Here is a 22,133-nt window from a genome sequence, read left to right as displayed (position 1 = left end):
ATTAAGCAAAATCTATGCTTTGGGTGTGCTTTATGATTCTTCATGGAAATCCCTGAGAGAGGTATTAAAAACAACTAGTGAAATTGATTTCTGTCAGCACCACAATTACTATTTATTTCCACCATTGACTCAACATAAAGACTACCACATGATACCGGAGAATGTTAAAAGCTGCCCTTAAGTAACTCCCCCACTGGCTTCCTATGGGGTTAAGTCTCTGTAATGGCATTATTCCTTCAGGGTTTCTAGTGGAGCTAGAGTTCTTTTTTTTTTTTCTTTTTTCCTTTCTGATCTGGGTCAAGCCTAATGTGTTATCCTAGGAGGGTTCATATATTAGCTAGTTAACATATTAGCAGGGGTTATTGTCTCTGATTAAATCATTACTACCCACTGTCTTGTAGGAAAGAAAAGGACCCTGGGGGATCAGGGCACATGATGGACACATGTTGATGAAAGGGAAGCAAAATCAGAAGAATGGCAGTTTGGATCCAGTTAAAATTTTGGCCCAATGGTTTTTAGGCACCAAATCACTGAGGTTAGGTCAGTAGAGGAGGATTCAAGAAAAAATAAATTCCTAATATATTACCTTTTCGAGAGCCAGGCTTTGTTTGCATCTTGGATATCATATGTAGTTCAACGTAGGCTCCATATAAAAGTATTAATATTAAGGCTTTTTAGATTCCGTTGACAAAACTAGTGTTTAAACAGCTTCATCAAAGAGGTTTCTCCCATTATCGTCAACATACAAAACACACTTTGGAAAATTTGCTTCAGTTTTCACTTAATTTCATAGATGTACATTAGCTTACAAATAAAAATATTTTAGAATAATTTGTAATTTAAAATAAAACATCAATTCTTTATGTTTTCTAATATTTTTGGGCCCTGGAAAATTTTCATCTCATAGACCTAAAGCTGTAAGATGATAATATTTAAATGCAAGTCACAAGCTTCAATTAGGTACAATCAGAAATCATGCGGTGACTTCATTAAGTATCATTAAGAATGATCAAAATATTGCTCTTAGGAAAAATACATCAAAAGCATTGCATTTACACATTGATTAAACAGGATCTGCAATTTCTAAAATCTGGTATGAGAAAAAAGAATGGAGTAAATTAAGTGCTCATATCCCACTTAGCAACAAGGGAGTGCTTAGCAACTGGCAAAGGAAGAAATAAAGGGAGATGGTAGAAAACAAAATATGATCAGCCTCTGAAAAGGGTGAGAAATCAAGAATTGACAATGTAACTAATTGGGGATGGAGGAGAGGTTGCTGTCCCAGAAGCAGAGGGCCACAAAGTCACCCCGCTTTTTGAAAGTTTTAAAAATTATTTTTATTTCCTTTGTAACCATAGGAAATTAGGCTCATAATTAGGAATCAAGGGCACAGGGAAGACTCTCTCCAAAACCATGACTGTGATCGGAGTCATGTTTGGTGAGAGGCATGCAGCCCTTTATAAGCTCTTTTCTCTTTTCCTCATGCACTCAGTGTGCTAACTCTCAGTTCCATAAGGTCTTAAGTCCGAAGGAGGCTTAGGAGGATTTGATATTATATCCATTTGATAACTCTTAAAGAGTATTATTGTTCTAATCATGCCCCGTGTACCCCTTGTTTTCTGTTTGATTTGCCTTCCCTGGATATCCCACTTATCCCAGGCCTTTGGCTCCTGGCTTATAATGATCATTTCCAATGCTTCTTGTCCAGTCAGAGATATATTTTTCCTGTGCTTAAATCTGTGCCCATGAATTTCCCAGAGGCCATTCAAACCTACCCTCAGACCTCAGCCTCCCCATGCTCTTACTACTTCCTTCATCATCACCTTACGAAGGCCCTTGTTCATGCAGGCAACATATCCAGGAACCTCCCCATTTCGGTCTCCTCGCTCCAATATTTAGTTGGTTCGCTGATTCTCTCTCTGAAATATATCCCAAACTCACTCTTCTTTACAATCAATCTGAGGTCAAAAATTCATGATCTCTTATCCGGAGAAAAATCTAAATTCTTAGCATCACATGAAGGGACTTAATAATCTGGCCAAATTAGTGTTTCTTTTTAACCTTGATTCTGCTACTTCTTCCTTGCACACAGACATGTTCTGGGCATATTAAACAGATACTTTTTTCTAGGACATGTGTTTTCTGATACCTGTTGTCCAAAACTCATGGTGTGATCTCCTTTTAGAATAATCTTTCCTTTTTATTATTATTTTTTTGAGCCAGAAAAACTCTCACAGAGTCTTAATGTTGACCTCTTTATTTCATTCTTTGTATCGGGCTTATGGTAACTTCTCCTATCAATTTTGTTCATCAAAGAAATCCCAAAGGAACAGACATTTACAATGTATTTTCATATATTACAGAACACATCACTGAAAGCAGTAGACATTCAATTAATATCTGTTTAATTGAATTAAATATATGGACAAGAACCCAATTTTCCCAAAATCAGAGCTTACAGATCAAGAGTTGAAAACTTTTCTGTAAAGAGCTAGATAGTAAATATTTCAGGCTGTACAGGCCATATGGTCTCTGTTGCAACAATTAAACTCTTTTATATAGCATGAAAGCAGTTGCAGACCAAAAAAAATAAGCTTGGCTGTGTTCCAATTAAATTTTTTTGTGGACACTGAAATTTGAATTTCATATAAATTATAAGTGTCATAAAATAGTATTCTTCTTTTGATTATTTTATAACCATTTTAAAATGCTGAAACAATTAGCTCAAGAACCATGCAATAAAACTCAGGCAGCTGGACTTTGCCCATATTGGCTCTAGTTGTTGATCTATGCTACAGTATAGTTATAGTTTTAGTTCCTTATTTGGTCAGTTCTTTATATGGACCACAACTGATTTCTTCCCTTCTACTAATTGCCTAGCATATTTGTTATTTGACATAATTCATATTAATAGCATTGTCTTATTCTAGCAGTCATTTTAGACATACCCTTACCAGACAGTCTTCCAGGTCACTGATTTATACCTATATCATTTGCTATTAGTTTGTTAAACTATTGACCTCTAAAACTTGTTAAGATTGTGTATCTTATAGGCAAAGATCCTGGCCCATGTTTTTCTAAAAAAATTTAAATTTTAAATTTTAAATTTTTGTGTGATCCACTGTTTGACAAATATTTACTTCTTGAGTATATTCCTCATCATCACAGTTAATTTTTCAGTAACTATCAACTTGCTTCCTGAGAATCTAAACTTTTTTGTGTGTGAATTGTGATCTTCTCATCTGTCAAAGCAATTTCTTCTCTTATCTAAAGCTTTTTAATTTTTTTAATGGAGCATCACTTCCAATCTCGCTAATCTTCGTTTGATCTTCCTAACCTTTCTTTCTCCTTTCCCTCTTTATAAAACCATGAACTCCTATGACCTTCTATGGTAACTCCCTTTCTGACATCCCCAGCATTCCACCCTTACTAAGATACATATTAACAACTATAATTATATTCAAAATAAGAATGATGACAAGAGAAAGGAAGAGCAGGAAAGAAAATAAAAGAATGTAAAAGGAGGAGGAGAAAAACAAGAAGAGGGAATTGAGATCTCAAAGAAAAAAATGAACAAATAAATAGGAGGGTTATTTTATACAGTGTATATTTAAAAAGTCGATTCTCTAAAAACCCTTTCACAAACATTATCTCTTATACACTGGGAAATTGGAGATGTTATTTTTTGGATGACCTGGATAATCTAATCAGTCAAAAAAGAGAAAGAAGACTCAAATTGGATTTTTTAACCCTTTTGTCTGAATCAGACCCTGTTTAAAAGTCTGATAGGAGATATTTCAGGCTGACAGCTTTTCTTTCTCAAGTTCTATCTGTGTTCAGGCTCTGGGCATCTTGGGTCTTTTTATCTGAACAGAAAGCAAATCCTAGTGCAGCATCAGAATGTTCTAGCCCCTTGCAATGGCATTTAGATTCCTCTGCTGCTATTTCCAAAGATGCCCAAATCTATAAATATTAAGCTACATTTTGGACCCTAACCTTGAGGCAGGGGGCAGCTACCATTTAATATTGCCAGGGAAAGAGAAAAGGTGCAGGGGTAGGCAAAGGAAAGAAACAAAACAACATAAATGTCAAATCTGATTGATTAAAAACTAGGTAGGCAAATCAGCAAGGACTGGTCCAGCGTCACTGGAGAGTGAGGTCAGAAGGGGCTGTTTCAAAATTATTTGGTATTTTCAGAAATTGATTACTGAGGGAGAGCATTAAGAAGTAGCTGTGAACATTCATTTAATGGGCCAGTGCCTCTTGTACAGGGCTGGAGTCGCCACATTCAGTCTCATCTACTCCTTGTTAAGTTGTGCTTCTTCTGGAGCATGTTTATTTATTACAGATACTCTAAGCATAAACTACAAACTAGAATAATAAACAATTCTCTAAATGGGATTTTGCTAGCACCAGCTCTCTGCCTAGCTTTTCACTTCCAACCCCCAGTATGACAAGCTTCATTGTTTATAGACCTGGTAATGTCTGCAGGCCTACAGAGCAAGCCCCTTCCTGTCTTAGGGTACATTTCAGTGAGTAGGCAGCAACTTATCTGGAGGAAACTGAGGGACACTCAGATGCCCTCCTGCTCTCAAACTCCTCAGTTATCTGTTTCTTAGAGAGGCATCCCCCTGGCTCCTAGGGTTAAGCATACCCTTTGCAAATATATGCAGTTTGGAAGAAGGAGCATGTGTTACAGCAGGTCACACACTTACAACTTGGTGTCAGACCATTCTGTTGGTCACTCCTGTACCCTGTCAGCTGGAAACAGGCCACAAAGTGAAAGCTTGCCAAGATGAAGAAAGAAAGGGACATTTTGAAGTATAAATCACGGGTCAATGGGTTGTATCTGGGTGTGGCACCTCATGGAAATCTGTAGCATGAGACAAGGAGAAAGCAAGGGGTTTTCTGAATGTACACACACAAGCGTGCATGGTGTGCACGCATACAAACACTCCTCTCATCAAAAACCAACCTTCATCTTTAATTTCTAATCTGATAACTGACTAAAGTCAAGTCTCCATTTATCCAGGGATCATTTCAAAACTCGACTATCACATGGTGAAAGTCTCCACTAGAATTTCTGCTGGTTTATTCTTGCATGCTATATGTCTTTTCTCTTTGAATTCATCAAACTAAAAACACATCATCTGTATCCTTCCTTTTCTAACTCCATACAAACTGTAAGGTTTATCTTAAGCTGCCATTCCATGGACCCTGTTACCTATTTCTTTGACTAAAACTCTCTTATTCTTATTTCTCATTGACCTTGTTTTAATGCTTAGTTCTATTTTTTTTGCGATGATGTTCACAGATGATTTTATTTTTCTCACATAGATTGCAAACCCTTTTATGGCCAGAAGTACCCTAGTTTTTTTGTATTTCCCACATTTGGCTGCATGCAACACCCAGTATCAAGTGTAACATCAAGAAATCACTTACTCTCTGATTGCTAATAGCACTCCATTGTTGAAGATGGGTGAGATACATGCAGAGGAATCATTGACATATTCCACACATGAGATGGGGCTGACCTCTTCTCCCAAGACTATAGCTTTGTGGATTCACATATTTTTCCAAAGTGAATATTTCAGGTGTCTTTCTAACAGGGCAAGATAATTCCTTCAGGATATTTATTTCATAAAAATAAATATATGAAATGTGTTAATGCATGTATCCTGCAATGGTGAAAATGCAGTACTTTCCAGACTTGTATTTTTCAGTCATCGCACAGTGCATTTACTGACATCTAATTAGGCATTCTAAAAACCCAAAGTCCCCTTGTGTTTACCCTGCAACAATTGTAATCCAGTGTGCCTGACACTACAGTATTTATCCCCAGAAATAATTACTCCATGGAGAAGGCAGCAATGTGAGGACATTCCAGGACCAGAGAGTAATGACAGAGGACCTCAAGGCAATACTTCACATTCAGATACAAATGGGGTTCACAATTAATACATGAGACATCACCAATTTTAATAAAGCTGATGAAAGGTAGGCAGATTTGATATGAAAGTCAAATATACTTGGGATTCTCCCCTTCTCTAAGAGTCCCTCTTAAATTAAGACTTTGCCAGGTGATTAACAAGAACGCCAGCGCTTCAAAGGGAAGCAAAGCCTTGTTCTTTGCTGCTCCACGGGCAACCAGCTCTCTTTCCCTTTGGTCCAGATGGAGGCTTTGTTCTCCCGAAGTTGGTCAGGTGCTGTGCCTGTCCAAAAAAGGGAAGCAAGCGCAGTGTTAGGAGCCCACACCTGTTTAAAAAGCAATGTCGTTCCCTGAGCTCCAAAGCCTGAACATCAAATGCCTCCCTTTGCCAGGCAGCTTGGCTATTCCCCAGGCATTTTCAATCTAGTTGGGTAAAACAAAAATTGCATAATTTGTCATTATTTTCAAGGAATGAGATGTGCCTGCTACAATCCCTTTCGAGTTAAATACAATGACGCTGAGCTTCCTCTGAATGCCAATGCCTTCTTTCTCAGAAAGAATAGAAATAAAGAATGGGAAAAGAAACACCCAACTGATGGCCTGTAATTTGCTCGGGTATTTGTTACTGATGTATTCTTTGTATGCACTTTAGGGATAGGTAGCAGAAAAACTCTTTTCCCAGGTCTTCAGTAAAGAGAAGTCAAACACTCTGGGAAAAGCTGGAACAGGGGGGCCAGGAGGTCTGAGCCAGCTTCAAGATTTAAAATAAATAAATCACATCAACTTAGGTAAACCGCAAGTCATATAATCATTCTTCATTTTAAAAATGTAGATTAAAATTGCCTTCCCTAAATATATTACTTTTAATTGTGGAGCTAAAATGTACAAAAAAAAAAAAAAAAGAAAAAAGAAAAAAGTATGGAAAAGTGCTTTACAATTTTAAATATTTGCTATAAATGTAAAGTAGTTTGAATGAATGAGAAATAAGGGGTGGGATGGGATTCTTATACAGGAGTCCTATCAGTCTTTCTAAGGTGAAAGCCTTCAAATCCAGGCAGACAGTGATGTGGAAAGCAAAGAAAACTCAGGAACAACCATCGGAAAGCAAGGGCATCCTAAATCTCATCTATTAAGAGTAGAGAAAAGGATCTAAAAGCCCCCACCATATTTTCTTGTATACAGGGCCTTCTGCTGCCACTTGGTTACAACAATAGTGGAGAAAAGTAGGCCCATAAAGCGAGACTGATTGCTGGGAAGATGATCAATTGCTGCTGTGAAAGGGGAAAAACTGATAAATGTTTTTTTTTTTCTCCTTCTCTTCACAACCTTTTGCTAAAGCTGTGCAAAATGTGTCATGCATAAAAAGTATGCAATTTTCATGTAATTAGAGGAACACAGGATGAAAATGAGTTCCATCAGAGCAATCAAGGATGGTAATGTGGTATGTATTTGTCAGTGCCTATTTGTCATGAAAGCAAAACCCAACAAGTTATATATTTTATTTCATTTTAACTCTGAAAAATATAAATGCCATTTTGCCATGGCCAAATATATAAATTTCAATAATCCTTTCATTTTTTTTGAGAAGTGAAGTTTTGGAACTGCAGATTAGATCATTTTACTCTTTTAAAGAATAGAATACTATTTTATGAAAAACACTGAGATTACAGGACAGATTTATTCCATGGAGGGTCAGATTTACAGCAGGAGGTGATAGGTTTACAGTTTGCTATACAAGAAACACACTATAATTTATTTGCTCTGAAAATACACTTGCATCTTACAGTAGCATGTGCCTCTGATCCCATCCTCATGTCCCCCAAACCAACAGTATTTTTATATTCTTCTTGGGCAAGAGGGCACAAATTTTTTCTTTATCCCTTTCTTTGTCTTTTTCTCTCATCCTTCTTTTCATCCATTTATTTATTCATTTACTGTGTCATTGGAGACAGTTCATTGAGCTTCACAATTGTGCCAGGCATGTTAAACTCTAATGATAGAAAAATGAAGAAACTATGACCTCTGTTCTGAAGCTGATTCCACTTATTTGGGGACAGAGAAAAGTAACCAATTAATACAGTGGGGTAGTAAATGGAGTGTGCTTCCATCGGTAAGACTTAAGGGAAGATACCTATCTAGCTCAGCCTTGCTATTTGAAGATTGGGACAGGAGTGGGAAAAGACAGTCCAGGAAGAGGAACAGGTAAAGGCAAAAGCTGGGAGGATGTTGAGAGTTTAGTCATTGATGAAAGAGCAATTAGTTAACTACTTTTATGATGGGAAGCATAAGAGTTCAAGAGTTGAGACCAATGATATGAAATGGAGAAGGAAAGATGAGAGACACCCTTATAGGCCAGACTAAGAGGTCTAAGCCCTGTCCTCCCTGCAGTATGAAGGCTTTTAACAGTTTTAAGTGCAATCAAGTCTGTGTGTAGAAGAAACGCTCCAACAGCATTGTAGAGAATTGATGTGAATAGACAAAACCAGTTATGAACCTAATAATTCATTTGGGAGATAGTGATGGTTTGAGCCAAGGTGGGCATTGGAGATGGAGAAAAGTGGAGTTGGATGCCTCGTAAAGAAAATTACCTGATTTGGAAATGGTTTCCAGCTAGGGAATGAGGCATGTCTTTACTTTAACACTTACTCATTCCTTTAACAGAAAGTTCCAATTTATTTTTTGAGTTAAGTTGCATTGTCTTTTACTTCTATAAACTGGGACAATTGATATCAAAAATTCTATTATGATGGACTATCTTGAAACTAAGACTTTAGTGTCCCCTTCTTTCTTCTTCTTCAGGATAAATGTCACACTATTTGTCATATGAGTTAAGATTTTTTTAGCTACTTATAAAATAATATACATGGCATTTTATTTTGTTTTGTTAGTTGTTTATCCCTATTTTGCATAGTCACTTAAAGGATGTTTACATGACACTTTCTATATGTTCATATTTACGTGAGGGTTAACAAACTTTTTTTTGTCAAGGGCTAAATAGCAAATAATTTAGGCATTGCAGGCCACATCACAACTCCTCAACTCTGCAAACATAGCACAAAAAGAGCCATAGACAATACATAACACTAATATTTCATTAACAAAAGCAGGCGATGGGCTAGATTGGGCCTATAGGTTATGATTTGCTAGCTCCTCTAAATCTCATCCATTTGTTTCTGTGTTCTGGGTTACCAGAGCAGGCCTTTGAGATCCCTAGGCAATTTCAGCATGAGAAGCTCTGCAGTTCTAACAGTTTGGAGGGATGATTTTGAAGCTCTGAGTAACGCCTATTGAGACGCCTACATTGTCTACAACCTTCCTAATGTCAAAAAACTTTCCTTGAATACAGGCTAGATAAGGTAAAGTTTTAAATATTTAAGATTTTGTAATCAAAATTTTAAAGTGTAGGATGCAATTGCAAACAATATATGTGCTAATACCTTTTAATTTCATTTCACAGTTGAATGTGAGATTTTTTCTTCCCCCTCCCCACCCCCAATAGGTATATAGAAGTCATGCCATCAGGTTATAACTAGGCTCCTGGCTTTCCTCTGTAAAATAGAAAAAACATCACCAACGGAGGCCGCTGAGCAGATTCCATACAAAATAAAGCGATGAGAACAGAAGAACATGCTGCACGTGACTGCATCCTTCTGCCTGAATTGTAGATTTAGAGCAGTAGGAAAAGGGACTAGATCATTCTTATAGCTAATACAGTTTGCATAAACCCAGAAGCTATCAGAGATTTGAGACCTGTGACAACAGGCCCTTGTTACAAACTTCACAGAAAGTTAATGAGATCCCAGCTCTGAACTCTCTACCTCACTTTCACTGTTGTCAGATAGGACCTTGATTACTGGCCTCTCACACTGAAACACAAGACCTCTTGCCCCTTAGAAGTCCATCTGTTCATACCGTTTATGGCCACTGACTCTTCCTGTTTCTCCTAACTTTTCCTGAGTTACCTGGATTTCTTCCTCATTCCTCTTCAAAAGCTATAGCAAAGGCAAATTTCCTAAACCTTAGTTTATAGGCCTAGCACTCCCAATTAATTGAAGCTCAACTTTTATATGGAATTATCTTGCTGATGTTACTCCAGACCCAATGTGTGGAGATAGGACTGCATTTGAACTGCTCATGTTCCACCTCTAATCTGGAAAGAGAGAGTAAGTGTCAATGCTACAGAGGAAGCTTTAATACCCTGGAGGGCATTCAACAAAATGTGACCAGAAATAAAGAATAGATTTTGTATGTGTGGGAAGTGCGTGTTTCAGTATGTGTACGTAGGAATGTTTGAACTTGATTTTTCAGGGTTAGAAGCTTAGTAAATGTAACAATTGTAGTCATTATGGTGAATAATTTCTCTTAATGAGTCTTAGATAATGGCATCTTCCCAAAAGAGAAAAGTGAGGGAGTTGGCAGAAATTGAAAGCAGACAAAAGGTGGTGAGTGAGATTTGGGCTTCTCTCAACAAATATTGACTAGGATAAGCTCATCTCACTCAATGCAAAGGACTGTTCATCCCTCTTTTAATGGTTAGGTCAACCTGGGTGAAGTTCAGTTTAATTTGGAGAGGAGATCGCATGAAATAAGGGAAAGTGTAAGATGGGATTTTAGAGGCTGTAGATACCCCTAGATATAGGCAAAATTATTAGGGGGCTGCATTAACTGGGATCGGTACCCCACGCTCTGGTCTCTCATCAATGCAAAGGTTTCAGGCAACTGTAAACACATTTTTAAGGGAAGTACTCTAATCTTGATTTAGCAGGGGTTTTTGCCCAAGACACAGATGGAAGTTGTCAAGAAAATAAACTTATCCCCCACCTCTACTCTTACCTCCTGTTGATAAACAAACCTATACCACTGGGTTTGTTTATTCTAAAGTGGATAAGCATGTGCTCACCACCAAGGAAACATTGCCAGCTTCACACTCCAATGACTCTCGGGCCATCTGTCCAGGTATTAAGCATTTGTATTCTTTCCTCTGCCCACATAAAATGGTGATCGAGGATGATCTCTTGGAATCTCCAATCACAGAGTCTCCTGACTGAGGTGATGAAGAAAGGCTCAAGACTCTATGCAGGAGAACTGAAGAACCAGGAATGATGTTCAAACTTTAATACTGGTTAAAGCAGGGTGATTGAACACATGTAAATGGCATCCTTAATTTTTCAGTGTATTATGCTAGGTGTCGTAAGAAATAAAGATGAGTAAAATTAGCTCCTCATTTTGGGGAGGTTCCAATAGAATTGGGAGATGTGAGACAAATACACAGAATGAGATGCAAACCAAGTTAACACAAAAAGAGTGACTATGCAGAAGGGGTGAAAGAAAGAGGAAGGAAAAAATCACACCTTATTCAGAAGAGGCTGGAATGCCAGTTACACTTACCTAAGTAGATCCTGGATTCTCAAGCTTTTGTCAGGACTCATATAAATTTATTTTCTTTTTTCTTTTCCCTTTCTTTCTTTCTTTCTTTCTTTCTTTCTTTCTTTCTTTCTTTCTTTCTTTCTTTCTTTCTTTCTTTCTTTCTTTCTTTTCTTTCTTTCCCTTTCTTTTTCTTTCTTTCTTCCTTCCTTCCTTCCTTCATTTCCTTCCTTCCTTCCTTCCTTCCTTCCTTCCTTCCTTCCTTCCTTCCTTCCTTCTTTCCTTCTTTTTCTTTTATTTCTGTCTTTTTTGAGACAGGGTCTCATTCTGTCACCTAGGCTGGAGTGCAGTGACGCGATCTTGGCTCACGGTAACCTCCAATTCCTGGGTTCAAGCAATTCTCCTGCCTCAGCCTCCCAAGTAACTGGAACTACAGGCATGCACCACCACACCCAGCTAATTTTTTTGTATTTTTAGTAGAGACGGGGTTTCGCCCTGTTGGCCAGGCGGGTTTCAAACTCCTAACCTCAAGTGATCCTCCCGCCTCAGACACTGAAAGTGCTGGGAATACAGGTATGAGCCATTGCACCTGGCAGAGGACTCATGTAAATTTCAGGTGGGTTCTGCAAGCCATGATATAAGTACAGAGACTTTGAATTTTATATGGCAAGCAATAGTAACTCTATTCCTTTCTTTTCTACTGATATGAAGAAGTCATATGAGAATTTCCAATTATCAAAAATTACATTGTAATCTTGAATCTGCTCAAACATATTTACAACAAAGGTAAATAATTTAAAAATTTGATGATGTAACTCTTATTATTATCTATTACTTGTGGCATACCTCAAAGTTAAATATCTCACTAATGAAAACAGTTGAGACAGAAATTAAAATCTAGGTTTACTTTTAGTTTAAAAATAAAAAATCAGAATTGAAAAGAGTAAAGCACTGAATGGTTATGAAATAATAGTACTAGCAGTTTTATTTAAAAAATGGGTAGAAGGTATAATCAGTCATAATATTCAGAAATTATCAAAAATGTATATTTTATTCCTGGATATCATATGAAGTGTAGTTCTAACTATCCGTAAACAAATGGACTTGTTAGGTAATGGAATAAGCAGGTTGCAATCTAACTGAAATAATTACATATCAATATTTATCCTCTCTCCTGTCTCCTTTATCTGTTTAATGCCGTTGTCACAGCTAAGCTTTAGAGAAATAGAAAACAAACAAAATCTAGGTCATTGCTAGCAACTGGAGACACGAATCGTTGATATTCCAACTTGAAATTATAAAGCCATATTTGTGCATTTGGACATATCTGAATCCAATTCACCAACCCCAATTTGGCCTCAGTGCATAGGAGGCAGCTTGGGGTAATGAAAAGAGAATGAATTTATGAGGAAGACGGTTCTGGGTTAAATTGCGTTTCATCTCTGAGTTAATTATCCTCTCTGAGTCTCACTTAAGTGAGTAAGAGGGGCTACCTTTTGCTGAGTATTACATATTTGTTTTATATTTGTCTTCTGGAACTTTATACCTGCTAAGTCATTGCATCTTGACAATATTATTTGGAAGTTAAATGAGATAATTTCTACACATTCACATAATAGGGATTCCATATATGTTACTTACCTTAATTTTACACTCATCTGAAATTAACTTATCAGTATCTGTCCCAATTAGAGAGCTATGTAGGTTAATGTAGAAGAAAAAACTCATTTGCAGGACTGGGCATAGTAACTTCACCTAACGATCAACGTATTTATGGGGCAATAGCCAATGTTTACATCCACTTCTCCTTTACTTTCCTTAATGCACTTAATCCTCTCTTCACCCATACTTTCTATGATAAACAGGCCTACAGCACCCGTTTGCAGATAAATAAATAAATAAATAAATAAATAAATAAATAGATTCCCAGAGCCAGCTTGGAAAAACGGTTGATAATCTGAACCATTACGGAGGTGAAATTTCATTACACAGATGGTGACATCCCGATGTCTATCATCAAAACACAGCAGGTAGAAACCATCAGCCAGGGCCATTCCCTTCTATAAAATTACACTTATATTAATGTCACTCCGGATTTCATTATGCGGAAAATGATATTGCACAGGGCTCCAGCACTAGGGGGGCAGCGGAGGGTGGGGATGCTGGGGTGGTGAGGGAAGCCTAAGGGGCTGGGGTGGGAGAGCGGAAAAAACAACTGTCTGTGGAGAGACCATGGAAGCTAATTCAGAGGAGGGCTGCCTGGGAATGGCAGATAGAAAAAGAAAAAGAGTATATGCATGTATATATAAATATATGTTTTAAAATTCCTCATAGATTCTGCTGCCAGTTCATGCAGCTTCTTGATTGACTCGCCGCCAGACGTCCTCCACAGGCCCCTGATGGAATGTTTAAAAGGCCCTCCTGTGGGAAGCAGGGAGATTTACAGTTAATTTTTATTAATGAAGGATGACAGGCATCTCCATTTAGCCAACAAGATATTACACCGGTCCAAGAAAACGCCCCTGTATTTGGAACAAGCAACCTTACCCCATACCCCAACCCACCTCTTTCTCACTCTTTCTCTCTCTCTGTCTCTCATCGACACATAGTCACAGGCACACACACACACACACACACCCCACACACACCATACACACACACACACACACACACACACACACACACACACACACACACTCTTAAGCATACACATGGGCACCAGGGAATGAAGAATACAACAAATTAAGAAACAAAGGGGAATATTTACTTTTTTTATATTCTGGCACTTCCCTATCAAAAGAGAAAGGAAGGAATGAGGATCTTATGAGTCTGGGAGTGGGTGAGTGGTGAGGGTCCGATAGCAAATGCTGCTGATTCCTGCTGCTGATTCTTGTTACTCGTCTCCATTCCTACATCTCAGTCCCCACCCCATATTCATTCCCACTCTAGAGAATTCGCTGCCATTTCTGAAATGAATTATGATGCCACATTAGCTTTGTAACTGGCCCAGCTACCCACCCTTGTGCTTCTTTGATTTACTTCTCACCTTGCAGCAAGAATTTTTTTTTTCCATAATCTGTTGCATTTGTTCTCTGATTAAAACCTTTCAGGAATTCTTCAGGCTCTCCATCAATGAAAATTCCTCAATATGACCATCAGGATACCTTATGGTAGGGGTCCTTCCGATGTCTTCAAGGATTGGTTTATTTAATGTATTTATCTTCAAAAATTGGTTTATTTAAATACTTAAATATCTCTTTTATAATCCACTAGTTTTTTTTGGTAGGATACCCCCCTCCCACTCACATTAGTTACTCATTCTTCTAGACTCAGTCCCACTCTTGTTAATTTCAGGATTATCCCCCCAGTATGATTTTCTTCCTTCTTTAAATGACCACTGACTATTCACCAATGTTAGGAATGTATATGACTTGTGTCCCCAATAAATTAAAATGTTTGGCAGTTAAGCTTCATGTCCTATTTTCACCCCAATATTGCTGACTCTTTGAGATATGCCACCTTCACCCCTTTAAGCTCACTGAGGAAGTACCCTATCCTGCAGTCTATGACGTGCTTATATCATCCCTTCCCAAGTGACAGCCATGACAAACAACCCAGTTTGAATTCTATTCAACCTTAAATCAACTTAAAGCACAGGTCATCTCTTATCTTCCTGTCATCCCTATGAAACTTTCTTATCCAGTGTTTTGACCTCCACTCATGTAGTATTTATATAGTGTTTCATAGAATTTTAGATATAACTTATATTGTTTTTAAGAGATGTATATTTGTCTGTTCTCATTCAGTGGAAAATAACCTCCATTGGTTATAGCATTTTTTAATCCCTCAGAATACTAATTTCAGAGTAGGCAGTAAATATGTGAGGAATTACTGAAGCAAGGAATGAATTAACCAATTATAGTGTTCAGTAAGTAACAGGTGGATACTTCAAAAAAATTTAATGAACATATAGACACATATGTATATGTTATATGCATGTTATAAACCTAATTTTCCATTCATATTGTTTTGCAGTTTGAGGAACCATAATTCTTGTTACCGCTTTTCTGAGGCCATTTCATGCCTCAAGATTAAACAATTATAATAGCATTCTCTAACCATACGGGCTCCTCAGGTGTTCTTCACGGGGTTCCTTCAGCTCTTTTTCACACTTCTTTTATAGAAAATGGGATGAATTAAATGACCAAAACTAGGACCTTACTTTTATAGGCTATAGAACTTTATAAAAATCCAATCGGTATTTAAATAGATGCAATCTTAACTGAAGTTTTCAAACTTCAGGGTACCACAGATTAATTAACCTGGGTGTTTGTTGTCCCTCCAATAGAAAACTCACAAATATTTTAGTTCAGTGTGCTTGGTGGCATCTCTTGAATCCCAATTTCAACATGCACGTGATTCTCTGCAGGTGCTATGCAAAGCACACTTTGAGAAAAATTAGTTAGAGATCAATTAAATAGAAAGGTGTGCGTATGTAAGAGAAATTATTAATCAGCAAAGCTAAACAACCACAAGTTTATGATCCAGTTTCCTCTGCTACTGGCTATGGGTCTTTTTTTCCTTCACTGACAAGAAATTCTCACTTTTAAAGTTTGTGTCATTTTATTCATATCTGCACTCCCCATCAAAACCCAAGGTTATAGAATTAACCACTTTCCTGATGAGAATTTTCATTTGCTATGTCATGTAACATCCAAGCTTTAATTCCATTAGTTATATTTGATAATACAGTCTGAATGGTTGCAGATGGGTACAACTGGTATCTTCAAATTGTGCTCCTTAATTCAAATTAATCTTCAATTGGTGGAGCATATGTGCATTTTTTTGTCACCGTATTTCTTTAGCACTAGGCCTGTTATAGTTTGTAAATCTCATATCCTCCTTCCATTACCCAACTCAAAAAACACTTAGTAGAGAAATGTATACACACAAAAAACACATATGCAGACACACACATGCACACACACACACCTCTAACTTCCAAAGAAAAATTTATTTTACAATGCCCTAGCCTTAAACCTTACCAGATCCTTGTTGTTTATTATGTTTATAAATGGCTTCAAACTTCCCTTAATGTCACTATCATAAAGTCATACCTTAGTAAAGTATTGAATTGGCACAATATATGCTTTACATTAAAAATTTGATTTGTAGTAATAGACAGCTAATTCAATTAATTTGAATTACATTCCTCAACCACATGAAATCCATGTTAAATTAATTAAAGTAAAATGTAGATACAACAAAATGCACCCATTTTAAATGTACATTTTGGCGAATTTTGACAACTGTACACATATATTTAACTACCATCACAATTAAATTTTAGAGCATTTCCACTAACCCCAAAATTGTCTTGCACACCTTCAAATTCATTCAGTCTTTCGTCCTTGACACCTGGCATCAGGCAAATACTGATTTGATTGCAGTCTGTTTGCTTTTTCTATAATTTTATATACTATAATCAAATAGTACATACATTTTTTTATCTGCTTTAAGTCAGTATGATTTTTCTTTCTTTCTTTCTTTTTCTTTTTTTTTTTTTTTGAGATGGAGTCTCACTCTGTCGCCCAGGCTGGAGTGCAATGGTGCAGTCTTGGCTCACTGCAACCTCCATGTCCCCTGTCCAAGTGATGCTCCTGCCTCAGCCTCCTGAAGAACTGGGATTATAGGCGCACCCCACCTGGCCCAGCTAATTTTTTGTATTTTTAGTAGAGATGAGGTGTTACTGTGTTGGTCAGGCTGGTCTCAAACTCCTGACCTCATGATCCACCCTCCTCAGCCTTCCAAAGTGCTGGGATTACAAGCATGAGCCACTGCACCCAGTATGATGTTTTAAAAATACAGTCATATCATTTCATGTATCAATGGTTTGTTGTGTAGTATTCCATTATATGGATGACAACATTTTGTTTATCTGTTTACCTGTTGATGAACATTTGGGTTGGCAGTTAATTATAAATAAAAATTATTATAAACATTTGAGAACAAATCTTTGTTTGGAGATTTTTTTAAATATCTTTTAGATAGATACCTAAGAGTGAAATTTCTGGGTCATATACTGTGTGTATATTTAACTTTCTGGAAAATTGCTAAATTTTCTAATTGGTTGTGCTGTTTTACATTCCCACCAACAAATATAGAAGATCTATTTGGTCCACACTCTTGCCATCCTATAGCCAGTCATTTTAATTTTAGCAATTCTAGTGGCTGTCTAGTGGCATCCCATGGTTGTTTTAATTTGCACCCTTCTCTAATGACTAATGGTCATGAGATCTTAGTGCTTGTTTGCCATCCACACATCTTCTCTTGTAAAGTATGTGTTCACACATGTTTTGCCCAAATTTGTATAGGTTTGTCTTCTTATTTTGAGGTTGAAGGGTGTTATTGATACAATTCTACAGCTTGTTCTTTCATTTTTAAATAATTGAATTATTCAAAAAACAGAAGTGTTTAATTTGAATGAAGTCCAATTCATTCACTTTTTTTAATGGCTCCTGGCTTTGTTTTCTAAGATATCTTTGCCTATCCAAATGCTTATATAATTTATCTTATGTTTAATTTGATAAATTTTATACCTTTAACTTTTGCATTTGAACTTTTATCCATTTTAAGAGAAATTGTATACCATATGAGGTAGGAGTTAAGGTTTACTCTCTTTCTTATGGATATCCGATGTTCTAGCACCATCTGTTGAAAAATATATCGTTTTCCTACTGAACTACTCTGTCAGTTCTGTCACAAATACATCTTACCACATATGTGTCAGTCTACTTCTGGACTCCAAGTTTGGTTCTTGTTGATGTATATGTCTACCCCTTTTTTTTTTTTTTTTTTTGAGACGGAGTCTCGCTCTGTTGCCCAGGCTGGAGTGCAGTGGCACGATCTCGGCTCACCGCAAGCTCTGCCTCCTGGGTTCACGCCATTCTCCTGCCTTAGCCTCCCAAGTAGCTGGGACTACAGGCACCCACCACCACGCCTGGCTAAGTTTTTGTATTTTTAGTAGAGTCGGGGTTTCACCTTGTTAGCCAGGATGATCTTGATCTCCTGACCTCATGATCTGCCTGCCTCGGCCTCCCAAAGTGCTGGGATTACAGGCGTGAGCCATCACACCCTGTCTATATGTCTACCTTTTTAAGCCCTATATGAATACTATTCTGTCAATCACACTGTCTTGATGGTTTGCTTATCAAGATTCAACCTAGATCAGTAATGACATTGAGTTGTTACATCTTTTAAAATCTATTTTATAAAGCCTTTCTCTTGTTGAATTTGTTCCTCTATCCCAAATATTTCCAGTAAACTAACAGTTATACATGGAATACTTATTGAATTCAGGTACAGCATTTTAGACAATAATACTAGGTGTTCTTATAAATGTGGATAATTGATTTTCCAAAGGGAAAGCTGGAAATTTTTTTTAATGTCTAGTTTCTGTATTTGCATAATCCTGTATTTGCTAATTTGGGTTAAAGACTTTACATTTATTTTGATTTTAGAAGTCATGGAAATAAATTTTACTGAAAGTCTCAAAGCAGATATAAATAATTATCAGTTCAATGGCTGATATAAGAAACTCATTCTGAAGGCAAGGGACTAGTCAGAAGGCTTGCCCCTGGGCCTGAGGACTTGAACCACAGATGAATGGGGATGCTCTCCTCAGAAAAGCTAAATCTGCCTCTTGGTTATATTGGAGATCTTGGTTTGAATGTTTCAGCATTTTTCCTCCTCCACCACTCATAAACCAACATTTCAAAGCAGAGCTGACACCAACTGTTTTAGGTTAGAATAGGAAGATGTGCAAGAATAATAAAAAGAATAACAACTATGCATCCATGAAAATTCAGTGTTACCTAATTATCTTTTTTAACACAAACAAGACCAAACAAAATTTTTGTATGGCCCAGAGCAAAATTAAAATGCAAGATTCCTGTCTTAAAAGTTACTGTGAACCTGAAGACACCAAGAGTAGACCATTAAATTAGGTGTCAGCCCTTGTAAGTTTGGGGTTCTATGTGACTGCACAGCTTGCACACCCATAAAGTTAGTCCTAAATTCATGTGACAACCTAAATGATCTCCATTTTTTAAATGAAGAAACTGAGAACAGACGTGTAAATTGGCTTGCATGTGGTTATGAAACTAAGGTTGTGAAGCTGCAGAGGAAAGATTTTTTGACTCTAAAGAGCGCTTGATAATAAAGCTGAGTTCTAAACTATATCATGTAATATAATGTAAATTGAGGCAAGTGAAGAGGGCATAAGGAAGAAAGAGAGAGTGAGAAAATGATTCTGAATACCCTTTGAAATACTTTGAAATTTTGAGAACTAACCATGCATTAGACAGCCAATGGTGAGGAAGCTTGGATAACTCACTAAGGAATTTGAGCATGATACTCTAGACCAGCATCTTGATGTATGATGTACTAATCCCTTATATCAGTATCACCTAAGAGTACATGTCAAAAATCAGATTCCTGAGCTCCAAAACAGTCATATGGAATCAGAATCCCAGGGTTTTGTCCTGAGAACATGTACACTTAACAAAATTCTTGAACGATAATCATGCAGTTTACTCCTTGTTATCAAGTCTGGACTCAAAGTATATCTCGACTACTATAGACAGCTAGATTTCTAGAGCATAGGTACAACCTCTTTCCAGGTCATGTGAGAAGCCTCATAGTGCAGAAAATGGTAATCACCTTGACATTTCTACAAAAGGCTAATATTTAAAATATATAGGAAACAAACATTGAAGGAATAGTGATGATAGAAAAATAAAAAGAGAAATAAATCAGTAAAAGACAACTCAAAATTTTCTGAGGGTATATCTAGTCGAAGGTACTGGTAAGATAGCCAAGCATGGGAAAGCCAGGCTTTATCATAATTATTTAGAAAGAAATTAAAGGAAAAAGACTCTACTAAAAGTGGTATTAGCAGGAGCAAATTGTACTCCACTGAATTTTGCAGAATTTCCTCTACCACATTGCTCTAAGCTCCAAATTAATTTTTTATCGTTCTCTTCAAAATATATCCATTTTATATTAATATTTTTATTAAAAAATAGAAAAAACAAAATAGGGAAATAAAATCACAACAGAGCTTTTTGGTTCGTTGCTGCAGTATCTTTTACTCCATCACTGTGTCTGCCTTTGGAGTTTCCTCCACTCACTGGGGAGAACACAGGGGAGTGTGTTTGTCTGCCCAATGTGGAATCAAACACTCAGCTTCTCCTTAGAGAGGCTTTGTTGGCAGTCACACATGGATCCGCTCCAGGACCGGCAGATTTCAGGCCCCTGGAGAGATGCAAGATTTGCAAAGGGCAGGGAAGATTGGCAAAAATATTGACTTTGATATTTCATCACTTCACATTTCCAAAGAGTAGAAATGCACTGACAACTGCACCTTTCTAATCAGATGCTACCAGAGGTTCCCAGCGTAGCACACACTCTAGAGACTGTAATACCAACAAAGCCCCAAACAGAATGATTTATATTAGAGCAAAGTAATCAGCAGCCTTTCTGCTTCTCTCTGCTTGATTTCTCTTGTTCATCTGTTTGGGTAGCACTTTACAGCTTCCTATTATGGAACTTCTTAACTTCTGGCTATTTTCAGATGTTATTTTGAACTCATTTGTCTTTTCAGAGTATATATAGCTTCCCTGACTATTAAGATCTGAATGGTGACAAGAAGCACCCTATTTTTTCCCTATCACCTGAGGAGAAATATTAAGTATTATTCAGTGCATGGGAGGAGGTATTTGTTTTGGAATTGTATCACTTGCTTGGGGTTGTGTAATATGAGAGAAATGGGTTGTGAAGAACGAGAAGGACATTCAAGGGGGTAGTTGGAGGAAAGCAATCAAGCTTTCTTTGCATCTGAGTCTTAATATTTTTTTCTTTTTAAGTTTGGGATAGTTTGACTCCTAAAATACTTTATCTGATAGACTCAAAAATAATATCTTATTCTGCTAAAAAGTTAGTTTGTCAATTAGATATGTACAACAGTTTAATTTGTATCTAATCATTTCCTAATGTAAGTTACTCTTTTCTGTTTTAGTCAGATATTATAAAAGCTTGTTGCTTTGTGTGGCTTACTCTGCCAATAATTTCTGCAACATTTCTTCTAAGATATGTGGTTATTATCCTATGCCCCTTAAAATGTAGACACATCCTTGTTTCTTCTGTAAAGTTATTCCCCATCCCCATGTGCTGAGATACTTAGTCCTTCCCTTGATATTGGCATGCCACTATCGAACAACTATCACACCAAATTTGAATTTATATTTTAATATCTGCCTCTCTCATAAGAAGCATGAATTGTGTTTATTTCATATTTTGAATGATATCGTTTTGTTGTGTCCCCACCCAAATCACCTTAAATAGTAATAATTTCCACCTGTCAAGGGCAGGACCAGGTGGGGATAATTTAATCATGGGAGTGGTTTCCCCCATACTGTTCTCATAGGAGTGAATACGTATCATGAGATCTGATGAGTTTATAAAGGGGAGTTCCCCTACACAAGCTCTCTCTTGCCTGCCACCACGTAAGGCATGATTTTGCTCCTCATTTGCCTTCTGCCATGATTGTGAGGCCTCCCCAGCCATGTGGAACTGTGAGTCCATTAAACCTCCTTTTCTTTATAAATTATCCAGTCTTGGGTATATCTTTATTAGCAGCATGAGAACAAACAAATACACTGACCTTCTGTAGAGGCTCTAATACATATTAGGTGCTCAATGTTTTTGTTCTGATTTTCATTGAATATATAACTCATGATTGGAACTGAAACAACAAACCTTGTCTTTGGTAGTATTGTCA

Source organism: Macaca nemestrina, chromosome 19, assembly GCF_043159975.1.
Source record: "Macaca nemestrina isolate mMacNem1 chromosome 19, mMacNem.hap1, whole genome shotgun sequence".
Classification (NCBI taxonomy): Eukaryota; Metazoa; Chordata; class Mammalia; order Primates; family Cercopithecidae; genus Macaca; species Macaca nemestrina.
This window is presented reverse-complemented; position numbering follows the sequence as displayed.